The sequence below is a fragment of the Condylostylus longicornis genome, unplaced genomic scaffold (genome assembly GCF_029603195.1).
Source record: "Condylostylus longicornis isolate FDR11 unplaced genomic scaffold, ASM2960319v2 ptg000004l, whole genome shotgun sequence".
In the NCBI taxonomy this organism is placed as follows: domain Eukaryota; kingdom Metazoa; phylum Arthropoda; class Insecta; order Diptera; family Dolichopodidae; genus Condylostylus; species Condylostylus longicornis.
This window is the reverse complement of record NW_026577973.1, coordinates 15,201,933-15,220,901: the sequence shown is the minus strand read 5'-3', so window position 1 is coordinate 15,220,901 and position 18,969 is coordinate 15,201,933.

The following is an 18,969-nucleotide window of genomic DNA, read 5'->3' as shown; positions in this document are numbered from 1 at the left end:
AATTGATATTTACGCTTAAATATAAAATCAATTTTCAATGTTATATAAAAAAAATTTCATAGTTTCTCAAGTGCTTCAAAAATGCCAAAAATCAGATCACTTCACTTTAAAAAATTCATATCGTATTTAAAGCGAATGATAACCTAAAGATAAAGGTCAAGTTTAGTTTAAATATGCTTTTATTTATTTGTATGTATACGCAGTGGTTGTGGTAAGATTTTTTAAACTCATTAATAAAAATCAAAATATTTTCAATAAAAAAATTTCAAAACTTACTTATATATATACATACATAAGTAAATATACCTAGTCAATCTATAGTATAACAGGTACCTACACGTATTAATGTATATAGATGATCGATTATTACATTTTTAGTTTATTTTGTAATTTTTGGTAATGGTAGCAGCCTCTATAATTCTTGATGTTTCAAGGAAAAAAAGCTGAACCCATTTCAAGAATTTCATAGTACGTTTCCTTATAACAATCTACTAAATGCTTTGTTTTTCCTCTTAATGACAATAAATTTGAAAAATTTTTTATTGAAAATATTTGGATATATTTTTAGTGAATTAAAAATTCATTATGGCGTGGAAAAGAAATGACTGAAAATTCAATATGATCCTCTCATGTTTTATGGTTTGTTGTGCTACACAATTTGTCCTGTCCTAATAGAAATACTAATATTTTATTGTCATAGTCAAATTCGTACTCTTCCATTTTATAAAATTTATTTTTAATGAAATTAAGATATTGCTCATAGTTGCATTTTCAACCAAAACAGAAATTGTATATTTTTGATAAAATTGTAAAGAAGATTGTAATTGTTTAACAATTTAGTTATTGAAAATTTACAATTCTTCCTTTTTTATTCATAATTAGTTTTTGATTTTTTTGGGAAATTTTTCTCTTTATATAAGAAACACGAATACGTTCTACTGTACATGTGTGTATGTATGTCCAGTTAAAATAGGAAATTATGGAAACACAGTTGAAAATCCATTTTATGGCTTTGAAAACTTTTTAAATGAACATAAAAAGTTCTTAATATGAAGAGATAAAAAATGTAAAAATTTACTTTTAAAATATCAAGTTTCTCACTTAAGTCTTTTGTTTTCATTGCAAGTAAAATGAACGTTAAATTGTTTTTGTACGAAAAATATTTTGCATATAAATTTTTAATTGACAAATATGTGAATTTAAAATTAATTTCATTATTGATCAAGATGTCTCCGTTACTTGTATTGCCGTATCTACTACTCATATGTATATTAAGAAATTTGAAACTGATTTTAACTGCTGCGATGAGTCAGAATTTTGGCAGCACACTTGTTATGTCAGAAATCGAGAAAAACTCCTTCAAATTTTTAAACTTTCATTTAAATTTCAATATTACAAATTACCATTCTTTACGTTTCTTTGTAAAATATTACTTTTAGAATTTCAGTGTTTTTAATTCAAACTTGATTTACAACTTATTTTAAAATTTCTTCTCTATTCTATACTGGATTTGAAGTAAAAAATTATAATTTTATGTAATGTAGGTACTTTTATTATTTTAATTCTCCATTTAATGAAAAATATGAAAGAAAAACAATCTTGATTTTTTTAAGAACATGTTTTCGCATAAAATTTACTTAAAAAGAATAATTGTAGTGAAAAAACAAAAAAAAAAAATATTTTAGATTGAACACATTAAAACTATTAAGATAATAAGACAAAAGGCGAACAGCATGATACCAAAGCAGTCAAGAATAAAAAAAATAACGAGAACAATAAATTGAAATGGAAAATCGGTTTTATTTTTAGTTTTATGTTCAACAAAAATAAAATATTTTATGCTACAATTGCTCACAAATTCTTGAAAAATAATGGTTTTATGAAAAGTTCTGTGAAAACAATAAATTTCAAATTATGTAAAGGACGATCACTTAACGCTTGGGACACATTGAATTTATGATTTATAAATAATCATGAACCAGTTTCTGACGTCATTGAGTTTACTAGGTAGGTGACGAGCCTACCAAATGCAAAATATTGTACCGTTTAAGTAGCAACAAAATAATTTAATAATATAGAGTAGGAGTGATCAAACTGCAACTGTAATTTAATGTATTGTAATTCTACGTGCGTTTCAAAATATATTTTGATTCACTGAAAAAAAATATGAATAACTAAGTAGCATCTACTTTGTAACAAAATTCATTTCAGCCCTAATTAAGAATAATATGGCTCATAGAAAACAGCGCCAATAATGGAAAACAGCAGCGTAATCGTTCGTAATCGATCAACGGTATACCGCAATGAGCAGTTGATATTTTAATACGCATGTATAAAATTGCAGCTAGCGCAAAATTTTAAATATTAAAAAATAGCTCAGTTTACCAAGAAGTTTGGCTCCCCCTTATTATAAAGACTGTGATAAAAACTAAATTAACAGCATTGATTCGTAAATTAGAAGCTTCATAATATTTCAATCAATCTGAGGGAACGGTATAGAATGACTGTCAAGATAAGCCGAGTAACGTGGAAAGGCATCACATAATTTTTCTAAAAAAGTTTAGTCATTTGTTTAAACCTTCATAACTTAGGTTTGAATTGTATAAGTGAAATTTACGATATATGATTTTAATATTGGATTTATTTGAAATTTACGATATATGATTTTAATATTAAATTAATTTTTATTTATAATATGTAAAAAAATACAGTTTTCGTTGAAAAATTTTACCTTGTTTAATAATTTTCTGCCATATAAGAGTACTTACAGTAAGGAAACGGCTAAATAACATATTTGTACCAAGATGTTGAGTTGGTGAAATTAGTACTTATACATTTCTTAGATCCACATGAGATTTGGTTACTTTTTCACAATGCGAGCATTTGATCTTGTCTTGGCTAAATTTTACATGAAAATTTTTCTGTCGCCATTATTATTATTCTAATCTAAAAAATTTGCAAAATATTTTCAATTTGTTTCAAATAGATTGCCCTTTCAGACAATGATTAAAACAAAAAAAAATAAAGCAAAAATTCCTATAAAATGAACCAATGGACCACTTTGTTTATTAAACGGTTAAAATGAAGTTAAAATTTTTTGACATTTTTCTTTACTTTACTGGTGTATTTTTTGTTTTAATTCGCTTCTCAAAAAACAGATGGCCTTCAAAAGTACAAAAATAAATAAAAGACAAGTACAAAAAAAAAGCAAAAACAACAATGTGTATGTGCATAATATTTCTGACAAATTTATATGTACGTGATTTTAATAAAATTTGACTTTTATTATTATTTTTTTAGTTTAGAGTTGAAGTAAGGTACGTAAATAAAAAATATTTTCTAATATAAAATAACTTCCATAAAAAAAATTAGCATTTTATGACATTTATTATTTGTACATAATTCAAGAGTTCATTTCTGATGTGTCATAATAATAATAATTTTTATATACATACGAGTACATACACACATTCATACCCATATTATATTCAGATATCATTATGACAATCACGCTTTTATTCTTTCAACTTTTTTGATTAATTTTTGTGGGTCTACATTTAAACTGTCTGTATTAAAGTATCCTGGTAAAATTCACTTTTAAAACTTTATAAACGGAAAATACCTAAGATATGCGAGAATAAGTTCATGTGTTTAATGTTAAATTAATGTTAGTTAATATAGCTATATACCTAAATAAAACAAAACAGCGTTTTCGGGTTTTATCAATAAATTCTAGATTGTCAAGTAGGTGTTTATAAAAATTCCTGTAGTACCGTATATACAGCGCATGATAAAATTTCAAATTTCGTCAACCTTATGATTATTTAATGCCCAAGAATTTATTATAGGATTATTTTTATAAATTTGTTGTCTTAATTACGACTTTGATGTGAAATTTTAATCATCAATTTTATAATGTTTGAAAATTAAAAAAAATTATTATACTCTACACCTTGACGATCTGCTTTAAAAGCAGTATGAGATCTAGGCGAATCTGTTTACACTTGAGGAATTTAATCGATTCATCATCAGGCCATAATAACACAGGCGAAAAACGATTTTGAGGCGTGTAAATAAACTACAATTTGACATTAGATTTTGATAGATAAGTTGCAGGTAAATTATTTTTATGTCAACAATTTTTATGGGTATAAATTTATATAATTCAATATGCAAATTTGACGTCTTTATAGTTTGACGAAAAATTTTAATTTAAATAAAATAAATGCTCTGAAATTAAAATTTTCTGAAATTTACAGAATAAAATTAACAAGATCTACTATAAATTTCAAACAATACAAGTACTGTTTCGTTTGTAGCTCTGAAATTTGGAAAATTACGAATTACTAAAATTCTGCTCTGAACATTCGTAATGGAGTAATCATCAATTACGTTTGTAGTAAAAATTATTACCTTAAAAAGTCTACGAAAGAAATAATCACTTCACTCGTAACAAGCAATTGAACGAGAATAGTCGTATTAAATTTTTTAATTTTGAATTTTTTTGTTTGAGTTTAAGTTACTAATGCAGCTTCCATTAATGAAAATGAATTCATATTGCCAACATTTTTTTTTCCACTTTTGAAAAATATTTAAAAACTCAAAAAATAAATGCAAAACTTTCATACAAAAGGATATTTTAAAAAATATCTTTTTGTATAAAAGTTCCTTACAGAATATCAATCAAAAAATATAAATAAACATTTGATAGTTGAAATAAAATACTAATTTTGACACTCCGAAAAAAGAAATTTTTGATTCTTCAAAAGTCTACGTTGTAGTTATGTTCGTAATTCGTAGGATTCTACAAGTGGAATTCATCATAGGGCTGAAAATGATTCTCTTTCATGAGACTTTAACATAACAAAATCCTACATGCGTTTTTTACATATTAAATTTTGGATAAGAATTTAAAAAATGTGAACTAGAAATATTTGATAACAATACTGACCATAAGTTCAAAATATTTCCTTGTATAATCATCAAACTTATTGAGTACAAACCATAGATTTCGAAAATTTTATTGAAATATAATTTAATTCAATTTATTGCACACACCTATAAAATCAGATTTTCACGGTGTCGAGTATAATGTTTTTTGGTTTAATTTCAAACTTTGTAAAATTGGAGAATAAAATTTTGGGCAGTTCATACTACATCAAAGTCGTAATTAAGAGAGCAGATTTTAATCAATGACAATTTATTTAAACAAAATTCGACTCAGTTTGCTAAACATTTGATTTAAACTACTTTTATCAATATGCAATTTGTAGAATAACACAACGAATACGCTCTGTATACAATAAATTTTATCGCACTAGCTAAAAAATTAATATTTTTCTCAATTTGCAAGATTCGAGATTGTTAGTTTATTTTTGTGAATGAATATTCATGCGTACAAATAAAAGAGAAGCTGAAATAAAAATTTTGTAATCTTATAAAGCATCCGTAACGAAAAATAAAAAATATTTTAACAAGACTAACGACTAACACCGTGTGGATTGAAATTACGTGAGGTTACAGGAATGTCAGGTCTATTTCCTTTATCTCATGTTATAATTTCTTTTTGACTTATGGATTGTTTTATATTTTGATATTATTTATGGAAGTTTCTCGGTTCGTACTAAAATTTTTCTCAAGCAATTTGAATTATTCTTATATGTTAATAATATTAAACTTGAATTAACCCAAATTATACAAGCCTAAAAGAATTATATAAAAATTGAAAGAGTTCCGTTTTGAAACTCTTTCAAATTGTTCAACAGTTTTAGAAAGATTTGGAAAATTTACCACCCAAATTGTAACGCTTGGAATTAAGCGTCGGAGATATGATGCCGTTATGTTTTGACCGAAGGAAACGAGATTGCCGGTGGGTTAGCATAGAAAGAATCTGAGTCTTTTTTTGAGCTGCATTCTTCTGCCGTGGGACTAGGTTTGCTTGCCTGTTTGGGGTAGAATACAACTCGAAAGGGGGCCATGCGAAAATGTTTCTTCCATCACGCTTTGGAAAAGTAATCACTGAGTTGTTGGGGATGGATAAAACCTTGTTCGTGCTATTGTGAATTTGTTTACTGAACACTGCCGAGTAAAATATTACTTGCTAGGAAAATCGGGCTTCCTCTTGTGCAGTTTTTGTAGATACAGTGAAGAAGCCGCCATGCACATTCTCTGCGACTACCTAATACTGACTGTCTGGCATCGCCATTGCTTTTGAACAAGGATATTATTGGCCGGAACGTATCGAGCCTATAATAAGTCGAGAATGGATACGATGGCTTAGCGAAGATATTCTCTTGCCCACTCGATTCACCTAAAGATCTACAAATCTACAAAAAAAAATTTTGATCGGCACCGAGTTCTGAGTCTAACCGTCTCTTGCAACGATAACTCAATTTTCAAATTTCAACAAATAATTTGTAATTATTAATGCCAGAATCATATTTGAATTGTATGTAATTGTGGCAGCGGTTCAGGTAGCTGCCATAAGATTTCAAAAGTTATTAAAAGTTGTAAGGCTGTATCTCAGAAATTTTAAAAGCTAATACTATATTTTTTTAAAAGCTAATACTGTAATTATATCGTTTTGAAATATATTTGATAAAACTTTGAAATCTTTTGACTCATTGTAGTGTAGCTGCTATAAAACTTCGCGAGGCCTTTAGTCATATATTATGGAAAGTATTGAAATTATTGTAATACAGTTTCCATTTTCGATAAAAACCTTTTGCTATATTTGTATAAAATAGCAGTATGCATGTAAAAACAACAGGTTGTGTGAAGTAATGTGGCAATTATTAATTATCATACAACTCTGAAAATTATTCATTCGTTCAGGTATCACAAAGTTGACAGATCAATTCTACTCATATTCCCGTTTTTAAATATTTCTTTAAAACAAATAATTAATTGTCTTTTATACTGCATTTCCTAGAATGCTTTATGAAATAAAGTTGGGTCAAACCAATTGGTTTGTATTGTAGGACTTTTCCCTTCAACAAGTGAAAATACTGCTTTTAAATATAGTCTATGTATACCTACCACACTACTAAAATTATTTTCATTCATAAACGAAACTACTTCTAGGATTGCAAGGGTTAACATATTGCTCGATTTTAAAGGTTAATTGTATGAGTTGAGAAAAATAATTATATTTTTTAATGTCATGGAGTTTACCGCTAGCTCTTTGTGTTTATAGAAATTTGAAATGCCAAATATTCAAATTTTACAAATTTCGAGAGCTGATAACTTGAGAGGGGGTGAAGATGGGAAAACATTTTCTTCTAACAAAATAAACTATTTATGAATATCTAAGAACTGCTAAAATTTCAGACTCCTGTAACGTACTATTTTTCTATTTTTTAAACTATTTATCTGCTTTTACAACTTTCACCTTTTTTAAGGATTTAGGATGGTATAACTTTCATAGGGGGAGAGATGGTGAAAATTTTATTCTACGGAAATTAGTTTCTAGTAAAGATCTACGTACAAATAAAGTTTCAGCTTTTTATCTTCAAGGGTGTAGAAGTTTTGTAAACAGACACATGGACAGACGGACGGACAGAGTGAAACTAATAAGCACTTTTCTCAAATTTTTTTTAGAAAAGTGCTAAAAACGATAAAGTTTAACAAAAATTTGTGCTCAAAAATATTAATCATGGGATTCGTAAATTCTTAGTACTTAAAACGAAACAGGATATTGTTATACTTATGGTGTAATTAATTTCAGAAGTTTAAATAGTTGCAACCGCTGTGAAATCACAATTTTTTTATTGAAAAACCTTTAATGGGAACTAATTTTTAAGATCAAAGGAATTTACGCAATATGAAAAAAAAAAGCATGCAACAATTTCCATATTATGCAGAGTACATGATTTTGCAATTTATGTTTTAGTATAAAAATAATTATTGTTGCTTTTTACGGCGTGATCATGTTGCATTTTTGCTCAAGGGAAAGTAAAAATAAGTTTTCCTTTATTTTTTAATTTTTTTTTGTTTTTCTTAATTTGAATAATTTTATTTAAAGTTATTTACAAGTGTATATGTGTGTGTATATAGCAAAAGTGCGTAACAAAACAGCAACGCTATTAAAAATTGTTATAGTTGCGACATATTGATTTGCTTTAATTTTATTGGGCGTATGAAATAAAAAATAAGTGTAAAAAAAAATTAAATAAGCAATTATGTTCTATAGTAAGTAAAATATAGAGTAGGCATTTTGATTGGCATTGCTATATAGATTAAAAGAGTTAAAAATTATAATGAATTGGTCAGATTAATATCAACATAAATCATCATTTGAACCGATTAAAATTTCAATTGACTTTTGATTATTAGACAGACTTGTTTATAACTTTTTGTTCTAACTTAGTTTAATTTCATATGATCTGCTTAAAGTCATTATAGTTTTTGGATTTAAATTACGTAAATACGCACAATGCTGAAATTTATACGAGAATTTGATGTAGAATGACTGCGTTGACACGCTGATATTGTTATCTGCCCTCATAGCTAGTTTGTAAATTAACAAATTTTTGAGCTTTTAAATTGAATTTAAAGGGCTATGGAAGCCTCATTTTACTCATATTAAATTTAAATTAGCACACTAAAACTTCTGAATAAGGTTACAATTTCAAGATCTTCATTTTCACCTTAATTCTCTAAATAGATTTTAAATTCTACGCCTTCAAAGACAATAATCTCTGCAATTACCAAAAGCAAGAATTATTTTCAAATATTTTTTAAAATGTACACGTGATTTTTAATTGTCACAAAATCAAGTGAAAGAAATATTTTAATTTAATAAAAATCCAAAAAAAATTTTGGTGAAATGAAGACAAAATCATTTTGTGAATAACCAAAATTTAGTATTGAAAATTGTTAAAAGCTGACACGCAGCCAAAATTAAAAGAAAAACGTAAAAGAAAAAAAAATAATCATACCAGATATGAGCGCGGCTCTTTATTCTCAATTTAACAGTTTTTTTCTTTTCAAAGTTGCCATATTCAATTTTTTCAGCAATTACATGCGATTTTGATATTTGCATGCAGCTCATAGCGTGTAATTACTGCTTTTTTTTCTTTAGTATTTGCTTAACTAATTTTTTTTTTCGAATTATCGTATTCCTTTTCAAAAAAAAAGTCAATAACAATCGTTTACATTTGTATGTACGGTTAGTTGTAAACACATGTTTATACACTTAAGGAGTGGTGTTTAAAAAAAAAAAAAGTTTAATTTCGTATTTAATTTTGAATATTTTCCGTCAGTTTAATTTTAATTTTTTGTTTTTTTATCAAGTTACGGTAACAATAAACATGACAATTTACATGACACTGTTATAATTTAAAGATGAGTTTGATGCCCCAATTTATTTGCTTGAATTGAATTTCGTAATACTTTTTAAAAATTTCATACTATAATAAAATGTGTAACAGGAGGAAAAACTTGCTTATGTCTAACATGTGTTATAAAATTTGGAAAAAAATTTGCGAATATGAAAATTCCAAGATCCTTATTTATTAATTTGATGTATTTGGCATCTGAGTCTATATCTGAATTTATTTGTATCTATAAAATAAGTATAGATGCAGTTTCTAGCAGAATAAAGTGGAAAATGTACATAGAAACAAATTTAATTCCGAAACTTCAATTTCGAAAAATAACCTGATGGAATATGAGCATTTGTAGTTTCCAAGGAAATTTGTTAAGCCATCTTTTTATAAGATATCTTCAGAGATTATTATGCCGAATAACTGTATTCGATAACTTTTTTTTCCAGGATTCCCACAACTCTTTTTTTAATCTAGCGGTTTTCAGAATAGATTTTAAAAAATATCCCTGAAAAAAATTTTTGAAGTTGTTCATTACCTTTTCGAAATAAGGCCACAACTGAACTTTTTTCTGGTCTTCTTTGAAACTTTTTGGGATCTAACACATCGGAAGTTAAAGAGGCGATTTTACAATTTACAACAATATTTACAATTTAGATATTTTTTTTCACCAGAACCCTATAATAATTGTTTGACCACCCTCTCTGATCAAGAATTCGACTGTCGAATGGCCGTTCTTTCATTCTCATTTAAAACTAAGTATACTGTATACGGCTTTTAGAATCGGGGAAAAATAAATTATAGAAGACAATTTTGCCAAAACATATACTTAAAAGGTCTAACACAGCTTTTTACAGTTTTTTTTTCTATTAACCGTATTACAAATTATATATGGCAAGTTTTTCACGAAAGTAAATCGCTCGCCATGTCGGTCGGTCAAATTTGGTTTAAATTTTTACTAAATATTGACAATTCAGTGGTCCATTTTGTGAACGTCAACGTCTTCATCGTAAATCTAATTGAGCCGATTTGATAACGACAACTGTGTAAAAAAATTTTTCAGTTTTTCATTTTCACAGTTCTAGTTTTTAAAGTGTCACAAAAAACAAAAGAATCTATAACTAGCACAAAAATCCACATAATCTAAGTATACCTAAAAATAATTCGATCGATCACGTTCTCGTAACATCATAGATTTGTTTTCCCTCATTTATTTTTGTAATTTTCTACAAAATGTGTTTTTTTACCAAATGTTTTGCACCTCTTGAATTAAAATATTAAGAGATAAAAATGTAATGAAAGTAGTATTCGATTGCCATTTTGTTACTATACTGTTATACATCGTGTAAAATATTGGACCCCCATTGAGATAGAAATCAAATGAAATGTTCAATAAGATTTGAGTTCGCTGATTGAAAAGTGTATAGAAGAAATATGTGTATGTGATATCTACAGTATATCACATATTTACATAATACACAATATGATATGTAATCATTTTTTAAAAATTTTCAAAAAAAAAAATATTAAAAAAATTATAAAACTAAAAAGCGAAAATTCCAAAATATTTTGATTTTCAATTAAAGATAATTTGGATTTAATTAAAAAAAGAAAAACCAAAAAGAAAAAATTATTTTGTTTTACACCATAATTGAATATTTTGTTTAACACCGCTTTCATATCGGAAAGATCATAAATTAATATTGGACAGATGATGATTCCATCAAATTACTACATTAATTTATAGTTGATTTAATAATTAAAATATTTATAAAAAAAAAAGCAAAAATATAAAAATAAACCATAAGTTTCATTTAACCATAAGAAAATAAAAATTTTATAATTACACTTCATAAGTATAGGCGATAAAAATTAGAAATAAGACACGAGATTGAATTTTTCCTTAATTCATGAAAAATTTTTTAATTATTTTTGATTAGTTTTCGTTTTGTTTTTTTCTTCTACAAATATAAGAAAATTATTTAATCTCTTAACTATTTATTATTATACAACAGAAAATATTAATTATATAGGTTGCCGCGTATTGAAGAAGATTCCATTGGTCAAACATCTACTCTTTTACGATTACGATTTTGTATTTTATATTGAAAAAGTTAAAACAATGTAAAATGGTGATTTTAAATCTAGTATAACTGATAAAGTGCATAAATATTAATTAAAAAATCTAAGAAACACTGAAATATTTGTTTTATTAAATTTTTTGTGCAAAATTTGAAAGAAAAATTCCCATGTTGCTTCCCATATTGTAGTTTAATTAATGATAGTTGAAATTATTTGAACAGTAATTGAATTGAAATTCACATAGCGTTTTAATAAAAATTAGATAATTTTGTATTTTCAATTACAAACATAGATACGTGTATGTAATTTTGTGCATTACATACTTTATGCAATAATTTTTATAATTTTTTTTTTTTGTAAAGATTCAAAATGTTTTTTGTATAGATTTTGAGTTCGAAAAGCCAATTTTTAGTGGCGTATTAACATTTCTTACGACTTACAAAAATTTAACAGAACATTCTTACAGACTTTACGACAGTCTGCTAAAATTTCAGACTTTTACAGGGTGGAATTTAAGAGAAAAACGACATCAACAATTTGGAAAAAACGGATTTTAGATAACGGTAAGTGTAGTATGGCGAGATAGGAGAAGCTACCCACTACTGCTCTCTGCTTTTGCAAAATTTGAAAAATGCATATGGTTTTTTAGGTTTTTGGGGGGTATAGCTTTTAGAGGGGGGAGGCAGGTAAAAATTATGTTCTACGAAAATTTGTTTCTTGTAAAGATCTATGTACATATAAAATTTCAGCTTTCTATCTTCAAGGGTGTAGAAGTTTTGTAAACAAACACACGGACCGACGAACGGAAGAACAGAGTTAAACCAATAAGCACTTTCTTTCAAAAATATTTTGGAAAAATTCCAATAACCAAAGAATAAATTTTGGTTACAATAAACAATACTCTCACTGAAATTGAAGATAATTACACTTCATCAATTGTGCAGAATTCAATGCAAAAACATAAACAAAAAGATCAAATTAGAAAATATAACAATGTAATAGTATAATTATTACAGAAAGATGGTAAAAGATCAGTTAGAAAAATTTCCAACTCGAAATGTCAGATTTAAATCTTAAAACCTATGTCCAAAAATATTTGGAATGAAAAATTCATAATTATTAAATACCGATATTACGTAAATCTTATTCTGCGAAAAATTTGTCTTGAAGTGGTAAATTGTACAGAAACAATATTAGAATTTTCAATAGAATCATTTTGGTCTGAATACACAAAACTTTCAGATAGAATGAATTCTGTGTAATGAGTGCATTTTCAGTGAATTCGTTATTTTCATGCCAATCAATGACACCATTGACAAATCCAAAGAATTTTGCCAAACTTCCCGATCCGTTGGATGTGGTTTTTGATAAGCCTAATTATAAAATTATCAATGCTAACTAGAATTAAATATTCAAAAATAATTAGACAATCAAAAACAAAATTTAAAAACCAATACAATTTTTATTCTTTCTTCAATTGATACACTTTTGGAAGTAAAACTGCATAAAATTATTGAATTTAGCATTTTAATCAAAAATTTAGTAAAAAATTTAAAAAATGATTTTGTAAACCGGAATAAAAATATTATAGATAAAATTAATTCAATTCAAAATAAAATTAAATAAAAATTTCTTAAAAAAGAAACCAAACTTTAAAACACCTCAAGCTTTTTCATAATAAATCGGAAAAATTGAATCATAAATATGACAAAATTATAAAGACTTACAACAAAACTGGATATTACACACATGGATGCTAAATATAGTCATTTTATTTCAAAATCACAAATTATATGCACTTAGAAGACCAATCTTGTTTGTATGTGCATAAATTTATACTAACTAACTTGAATTCATAATGACGACGGTCTCACTTGCTAAATTTCAATATATAAGCACATTATTAAAACTAATTGGACTTTAATATTACGATTAATTTGTTAATATTTTAATTTTTTTTAATTTTGAAATGTTATTCAAATTGACTAGGTAAATTTTTGGTATTATAAAAACCAAAATAAGAGAAACATCGAAAATTAAATTAAATTAAATTAATTTACTTTTATATATATAGTAACGCTTTTGATAATTAGTTGAAAATTATGGTAAATTTGTATATTCATTATTGTAGACAAAAAAAAAAGAGACCGCATTAAATTACATGCGATTCATTACTCGTATTTTAGACATTTTAATACAAACATATACACATATATGCACTGAACATTAATCTACTGTTTGTAAACATATTATAGAATATTTCGGAATAATTATATTATAGAAACAACGTGAAAATTATTTTAAACATTAATAATCTTATATATATACCATATAGGCATACAAAATTGTGATAATATTGTCCTACATCCAAATGCACCACGCTCAAAATAAGTTTTTAATATAAATTTTGAAATTAACACCTCGTTGTTTACTCATTTTTAAACATACTCGTAAGTATATAAGATTTTTCAAAAATAAAATTGAAAACATATGCAATATTACGTCTGTATGTATATGTGTGATATATGTGGCTATGCACTAACTTTATGTAAACCAAATTATTTACCAAAATTCAATTTATTAATTAATAATATTAAATTTTTTTTAATAAAATTGTAAAATATTATTAAAGCAAAATGAATAAGTACAACGCGTTGCCCATAACGTAATGACGCTTAACAGGTTTTTGGATAGATTTGCGAAAATTTTTATTTCAATATTGACAATAAATTTATTTTATTTAATTTTTTTTTTTGAATCAAACTAATTAAATAATTTTGTTTTTTTTTGAAACTTATTAAAGTTTCAATAAGAAATAAATTTAAAATTTTAGTTACAAGTAAACTAGAATTCATAAACGTCTATTTAACATATTTGTATTAATATTTAACATGAATGTGCGACGCCGCCGCCTCCGCCGCGCTATAAGTAAATGTATGGTATTTAAGCTTTTTGTACTCAATAATATTTGCCATTTAAAATATAAATAAAATTAAATATATAGTAACTATATTTATATACATAAAGACCTGAATCATATGTGCATTAATTAAAAAATTTTTTTTTAAATAATTATCATAAAAGCACACTTATTGCATGATAGAATTAAATTTGAAAGAAAAAATCGAGAAACAAAGATATGTTGAATTAATTTAAATCTTTTTTTTTTTTTTTTTGAATTTTACAAAGTTGAAGATGTATTAAAAAAAATGTACTTATATATTGTGAAACCATAATTAATCTGTCCGACAATATCATTGAACTTTGTTTGTTCAAATTTAATAGTTTGAAGATACTTACCACAAGTGGTCTTATATTGGAATTGAAAAATGATAAATCGTGGTAAAGCATAGTAATTACTAATTATTTTAAGGGAGGCTGCAAAACAAAAATTGTGTTTACAATAAAAACTGCACGGAGACCAAAATTTTTCATATATTTCAAATCCATTTTCCAATTTAGATTCGTGCAATGTCATTTGTCAAAACCATCCAATTTTTATCCAACAGAAATCATAAAAAGTGTTTGATGTCAAAATCCTGGCTCAAACTTAAATATATTTGTCAGTCAGTAAATAAGTCAAAACACAGCATCTTACGAAACGCTAGCACAATATTTATGCAAAATATAAACAGTGTTGGATACTGATATGGATGCTAATATTTAATATAATTTTTGAGTATAAACTATTATTCTGATTTGAGAGCATAATTTGAACGTAAGACAGTAAGAATAAAAGTAAATATAGCGTTAAAAATGTAAAATATCAATACGATATTATTTTACGGTCAAGTGATTTTTTTTTGCTATATGTGTTCATAAACGTTTGCATTTCATTTATAACTATTTCTACTGTCAACTACGGCTATATACGTCCAAGTACATTTCAGGGATTAGAGTTGAAAAATAATTAAAAAAATTAGTTAATATTTTTCAGTTAGTTTTTTCAGTTTACTTCTTCAATTGCAAATGAATTGTGAAGCCAATTTTCTAAAATTTCATAATTATTTTATGTATATGTATTAAACGAATGTCAGAATGACTTCAAAATGTCAAATCTTTAATACTAGAAAATTTGCAGGTTAATTTTCCTAACTTGTATTTCTTCTACCCATTATAAAAATCGCATATTGATCTAATTTTTCCAAAAATTCATTTAATTTAAATTTTATATAAGGAAAATTTAAATATATGTACCTACAATTTTTTTGCAAGGAAATATGCTGAATACAAATCTACTTAATTAAAAGAAAAAAATTAAATTTACAAATCGATAATTTTAATTTGCAGTCTTGAATAAAATTTTAAAATTAGCTCTTTTTTCTATACTTCACACGCATACATACACATAATTTATTAGCTAAATGACTGATAGTTGCTTTTTTTTGACACTTTATTAATAAGCAAATCAAAAAAACTTTTTATAAAATGTAGACATTTTAAACGTTTTGATTTCAAAAATATTAAATTTTTTTTTTTATCTCTTTATCATAAACACCTTTTGCGACCGACGATGTCTTTTTTAATGAAATTTTGTATTTTTATTGAAGTTTTATTGAGTGTGTTTTTTTTTATTTTTGTTATTACTAACCGCAGTGCATGTACAATAAGAGAGGTCATGCGATAGCATCGGAATTCGCATTTCCTGTTTATGATGTATCAACTAGCATTTCTCTATACTTATAGGCAAGTGTAAATAAACTATTTTTGGAGTGAAATTGTTATGGTTGCCTATAGGTTTATCTGTCTGTGCACTGGTGTATATCAATTTTGGTTAAATGAAAATTTACATGTACCTGAGTTCCCATTGGCCACATGACAGACTGGAATATGTCAGATCCCTGTAACTGCATCTTTACTATAGGAATCGAACCGACTTTATGTTTTTTGATAATTTTGAAGAAAATAGTAAGGAGATTTTCTTGAATTTAATATGTATTCAATCTCCTTTCAATAATATGCAGCAAGTCACCTAGCTTTTCGAAGAAATAAGGTGTCAGTAACTATAATCCGACTTCACATCTTTGCTATTCTTATGAAACTACTAAATGCAATTTCTAAATTTAATATTTTTTATTAACGAATCTAACTGACGAATTTTTAAGGGCAATCGAATTACAAAGAATGAACCTCATCAGAAAGTAAATTTGCATTTTGCTAGATTTATTAACTCAAAGTTTTCTATAGATTTTATAAAACTGAAATTAAAATGTTCAAAAGACATTTTCATAATTCTGAGCAATTCTTTTGTTAAACTAATAAGAATAAATCAATAGAGATTTCTTAATATTATTCAGAAAGTATAAAGATTGCAGTGGTAATGTGCTGTTCACACTAAATTTTTTTTTCTTTTTCCTTTGGTTTTAATATTATGCAAACACTTTAACGATATAATTACAAAAAAAAGCAAAAAATAAATAAAATAAAATAGCTACGTTCTATGTTTATTTAATTCATAAAAATGTTGCAAGAAGATAATTTTTCGACTTTAAAAAAAAAAACACCAATTATTTAAAGAATTTCTATTCGTTTTTTTTTTATTTAATTGATTTATTTTCTTGTAATTTATTATTTGTAAGCATAAAATTTATTTAATTATAAAACTTCTAATTTAATGTTGCATGCAATAACAGAATTTTTAATGAGACTCTCAATTTATAACTACTGATTTAGAAAAGAAAACAAAAAGCAGAAACAGAAACAAAAGTTTTAAGAATATTGTGGATTTTTTATTAGAAAAATCCTTGCGTTTTTAAGAAAAATTGTGGTTAAGTTTTTTTTTTTTGTTAAAAATACTTTTTTATTTATTATTTAATTGAAAAGTTGTTTGGTTAGTTTTGCATAATAAAAATAAAAGAAAACAAGAACACATAAACATAATTTTCATTTTGAAATTATTTAAAAAAAAAAAAATATTAATAAAATATTTTCGAAAAAACAAAAAAAAAAATTATGGTGCTGTGCAAAAAAATTTTTTAATTTATATTTTATTGTAAGGTCATGATTTATGCATATAAACTTGACTTTTAAACAAAATTGCTTTTGTTCTTCAGATCTGTGATAGTGTTTATTATACATTTGGATATATGTACATATATATGTGTGTATGTGTTTGAAAAAAAATATCTGATTTCTGAAAAAATTTATTGTTAATTTAAAAAATTAAAATGTGTCAAAACGCTCAATATTTATTATGTTGTGTGTACCTGAAATCGTAAATAAATTCAGGTATCAAAACGAATATCAATTAATTGTATGTATAAACAATGTATATGCATATTATATGTATAATATAAAAAATGCTTAACATCTTAGAATTTTATACCTACAAATTTTTATTGCAATAACTTATTTTTATATGCTTATTTTGAAGAAATTTTATGCATACACCACAAAACAGTAAATAATTTTTATTGCAATCATAAATCATATTTTGATATTGGACAAAAAATTATTAGTCTTTTTTTATTTTATATAAAATTTATGTTAATTTTCTAATTTAAGATGTTTCGCGGCATAAACATTTCTAGAAATTATTCATTCATCTAAAATGTGTCACTGAAATTCGCTGCAAGTGGAAACACTATTACAAACAGCCGTTATAACAGTTGTTGGTTTGATCTATTTTAATGTTTTTGTGTAAATGTTGAACTAAGATTACGACAAAATGTTTGCATTTACGACAAAATGTAATGTTTATTAAGGGTTTGATAAAGGTTGTATATGTTAGCAGGTTGTCTTCATTTAATCATAAATATGATATTTTTACAATTTATAGTTTTTTGTAACATACTACAAAAGTATTGCGACAGAAGCTTTTGTATTTAGTAATATCAACGTAATATCGTAATTTTATCAGTAATGTCTTTAGCGTAATATGGTGCTTTAATGAAGAATTTATAGATTTACATATTTCTGATTCAAAATGTGTAAATACTTGATGTAATATTATATACTTTTTTACCATTATTTTTAATTTTAAAAGATAAAACTGATAAAATTTTTGACATCAGAACAAATAATGTTGCTTATATTCCTTCGTTATACAACTTTAACATTTTGTTACCTAGAACAATATTTTCAATAAAAACAAATATTATAGTGAACACAAGTTCGGCACTTACATAATTTCTACAACTAGAAATAGCTGACTACAAGAACTGTCAGACTGTTAGCTGTATTCAATTATGTAATTATTATTTTACCATACCCTGGTTTGACAGCAGTTTTTTCTACATTATTGAAAACTATAAGGCACTGTTTGATATCAAACATTTTCTGACGGAAAATAATAGAAATTTGTATATTCTCATCAGATTTCCTGTCTAATTTTTTAAAAGTAAAATGGTGACAAATAACTTTTTTGGGAATTTTGAAAAGCGATCAGAAGATTTTTATTTTCATTATCATTTTAGTAGTAAAATTATTAATTGTTTTGACGTAAAGCAGAATGCCATCAGATATGCAATTTCTGTTTGATATCTACACAGTTATCAGACATTGTAGCAGATTACCAAATGAAAAACAGTGGTCAAACCGAAAGGCATTATAATCTGGTTAA